Genomic DNA, 4,162 nt, shown 5'->3' with positions numbered 1-4,162 from the left:
GTGTGTAGTGGTACCGTGAGATATGTTTGAGAAGCCCTTCATTTGAGCCCTCGTGTCCCTGAGGCCTCCCTTTTGCTAGGAGGTGTCTCTTGATACTGCTGCCTAGAGTCTGGGGGATGCCAGCCCGTGATGTTTTTGCCTCAGCAGTCCACGCTGGCAGTGCACTACCTGCCAATTCAAAGATGTTCTTCCAACATCCAGTAATGTCTGCTTTTCTGGAACTGAGTGAGACACAAAAATAAAGAGAATGTATTTATTGTCATAAAACTGCCCTGTTTCCTGCTTGATTTGATTGTGTTTTACTTACCACACGGCAAGCGTGTTCTTGCCTCCTGAGGAACAGGCCCCTGTACACCTGGACAGGGCCACGTCAGTGATACTGAGTGCACGGCGTGTATAGGACAGGTACCACCCTTGGGCTTGGGGATCCAGAAGTGGACACAGTCTGTGCTGTCCCCCTCATTGAGAGCCAGGGCTGTGGGTGGGCAGGCACACAAACCCAGAGAAATCCAGACCAGGACGAGCATTGGACAAGAGGCTGGGGAGCGGTAAGGAGGTGAGTGGGACAGTTACTTGAAGAAACCAGTGTTTGAGCTTCCATATTGGTTGCCTTCAGGGGCTGGGGAAGGCATGTCGGCTTGGGGCAGCAGTGAGGACAGAGGCCCCAAAGCCAGCAGGTTTTCGTCTTGTTTGAAGAGTGGACATCAGGCGCTCATTCCTGAGCTGTTTAACTGCAGATGTCTGGATAACAGGACTTTTGAAGAATTACGCAATTTATCGGAACTTTCCTGCAGGACGGTTGCCTAAAGGACTTTCATAGTGTGGAATGTGCCTCAGACAGATTGGGTCCTCACTCCCGCGTTCTTCAGGTTCCTAAAACCGCCTTTGGGTAGGTGTTTGGCTTAGCACTACAGACGCCAGTTAAGATCCTCCCTTCTCCTGTTGGAGTGATTGGGTTCCTGCCTGCCTCCACTCCCAACTCCAGCTTCCTGCTAATGCAGAGCCAGGGCTGTTGGCTCAAGTTCTTGGATTCCTGCACCTACCTGGGAGATCTGGATTGAGCGTCCAGCCCCTAGCTTCAGCCTGGCACAGTGGTAGTGTTGTGGGTATTTGAGGAATGAATCAGGGGATAGGGGCTCTGTATGTATCTTTCCCTGTCTCTTGAATAAAAATAAAGGACAATACAAACCAGCTTAACTTTGCTTATTCTAGGGCATAAAACCAAAGATCATCTAATTCAACCTTTCTAAAATTTGTTTCGTAATGTAAAATGCCATAGGACCAGGTCCAAACACACTGACATATGCCCAAAAGAGGAGAGAGGAGACAGGGAATCTTGGGATTACTACTTTTTAAAAATATTTATTTGCTTTTGTTTGGTAGGGGTGGGAGAGAAAAGGAGGGGGTAAGAGATTTACTGCTGATTTCATCCACCTGCAGATTCACTTCCCAAATGCCTGCAACAGCCTGTCCTGGGCTAGGCTGAAGCCAGGCGCCTGGAACTCTGATTGGGTATCTATCGGGATGATAAGGCCCCAGATACCTGAGTCATCATCTGCAGGGTCCCTATTATCAGGGAGCCAGACTACCAACAGGCCTTGGAACTTTATCCAGAGAGAACACGGAAGAGTCCTTGTGAGGACAGGAGAACTATGTCACCTCTTATACAATGACCACTTAAGTATCACTCACAGGTCCCCTGCCCCCCCCCTCCACTAATACAGTCTGACAACTAGGAGCTGCACTCCCCCATCCCGGCCCCCCACCTTGGACACAGCTCTCCCTCCCCGAATCTGTCCTTCCCAGAGGCCCACATGGGTCTGCAGTCCATATCCCCTCACCTCTGATGACCATTACAATGCTAATGAGTTTAAAAGTAATAATCATAATGATATAACAAAAGAAGTGGAGTTGGGACTCCACCTGCAACAGGAGCCGCAGGGATCCCAACAGCAACTTGATCACTGCTGCACAGTTCCCACCCCTGGAATTTCAAATATTTAGAAAAAGTCTTTGAAGAGTTATAAGAAAAGGGAATTTGAGAAGCACTGATACAATCCAACATTTTTTTTAAAGCCTAATTTCAGACACAGAAAAATGTTGCAAAACAGTACAAAGAATTCCCAGGCACTTTTCATTCTCCCTTCTTTGAGGTCTGGAATTCCACAGCCAACATTCCAGCTCCCCTCAGTCACAGTAACCCGTACTGACCTGCTCAGTCCCAGGAAGTACAGGACGCTGATTCAGGCTTATTAACTCATGCCAGGATGGAAACAGAAGCCTCCTAATTAGAGCACGATTGTGATGTTATGTTTCAATAGCCTTGCAGCCAGGGGCAGATCGTCCAAATGACTTGGATTAGTCATTTCTTCCTCCCTGCATGCCACTCGTTTGAAATATGATTTGAGTCACATGTTTCTTTGCAGCTCCTCCCACCCAACCTGATTCATTTTTATTAATTTGCATTATGTGTCTTTTTAAACCTTAACATCTCACCGTTAAGTGTACAGATGACCTGTGCCAAGAGCCCACATGACCTGTGGGTGTAAGGGCTGGGCCAGGGAAGGAACTAGGAAAGCTGAGTGCACCCAGCTCCCAGGGCAGTCCTGGCTCCAGCTAACTTCCTTTCTGCAAACACTGGGCTGGGCAGCAGTTTCTCTTTGTTGCTCTTGGGTTTCCATAGCTGTGAGTTTTGGATGAACAAGTGATTTCAAACCTGTGCCAGTTCCTCCTCGGCAATTTGCTTAAGAATCTCCCAGGGGCTGGTGCGTAAAACTGCCACCTGTGGTGCCAGGATATATACGGACACTAGTTCAAATCCCTACTGTTCCACTGCTGATCCAGCTCCCTGCTAATGCACCTTAAACAAATAAATAAGCCCACAGATACACACAAAGACACGCCCCATCTGACACTTTGTTGCAGATTTAAACCCACACTCCCAAGACTCATAATCCCATCCTAGAGAGAAACAAGTGCAAGCAAATGCCTTGAAGGGAGTTACCCTATCAGCTTCAATCACAATCACCATTTTTCTGCGTTGGAATAATGGGAAAGGACTCAGCCCTGGAAAGGCAGGAATTCCTGGTGAAGCAACACTACAGGGAATCAGTCAGGGAGGGAAGTGCTGCAGCGGGTGAGGCGGGGAAGAGGACTGACCACCTAGGGCTGTGGGTGCAATAGTTTCACACAGTTCATCGTGGCGGTCTCTGTCAACTGCCCAGAACCACGCAATGAGAAAGACGAGCTTCACTGTACGTAAAATATGCAAAGGATACCTGAAGGACAAACTAAAAAAATGGCCTCCTGTCCTCTCCCTCTCCTGCCCCCAGCCCCGTCTGGAGCTCTAGTTATAGAGGAAAATGCAGGTCTCTGGTTGGCTGTGGGGGGCCGCCTTTTGAACATTTTTGAAATGATAGAATGAATTAGCGTTAAGAAAATTAAGACAAGGAAGAGGGCAAGTAGAAGCCAGGCAAAGTGCACCATAGCGGATCCTGCATGGGGGCTCTTTTCAAAGGGATGAATCACTCCTTCCTTCCCCACATGGCCACATCTCCTACCTTGGCTGGCACTGGACATGCAACAATGCCATCTAGTGCGGGCAGAGGGATAAACCATGACTGGTGAGGGCTGGAGAACATCAACAGGTGCAGTGAGTGGAGGCAGGGAGCGGGGGCGCGGGCAGGCCTGCTAAGAATCCAAGGCTGGGGTGGGGTCCCAGAGGGGGAGGCCAGAGCAGGGCTGCAGAGAGCAGGCAGCGTGGGCATGGTGTGCTCAGAGCTGCGGTTCTGCGAGGGCTGCGGGAGGCAGTGGTGGGAAGAGTCAGCGCCCCAAGGACAGTCCCGAGCATGGGGGCCCCGCGGGGTTCATGTGGGACCCACAGGTTCTGTGATCCAGGGGCCAGCCAGCGACTCTGCTTCTAGCAATCTATCCTCCCCATTTCCTTGCGTCCTACCAGGGAGGTGTTCCCAATTAACTGACAGGGAGCTCGGTCCGTATCAGAAACGACTGCAATTCCTGTCCCACCCCGCAGGCCCAGGAGAGGACTCTCGGCAGCCGCGCCTTGGGCGGCGTTCCGTAACAGCATCGCTGTCAGATGTGTCTGCGATATCATCAGGAAAAAAAAAAAAATGCCTGCAGTTCCTCTCCCTCCAGCGCCGAC

This window comes from Ochotona princeps, chromosome 6, assembly GCF_030435755.1.
Source record: "Ochotona princeps isolate mOchPri1 chromosome 6, mOchPri1.hap1, whole genome shotgun sequence".
NCBI classification, from domain to species: Eukaryota; Metazoa; Chordata; class Mammalia; order Lagomorpha; family Ochotonidae; genus Ochotona; species Ochotona princeps.
The sequence above is the reverse complement of the archived record's forward strand: the minus strand, read 5'-3'. Positions refer to the sequence as shown.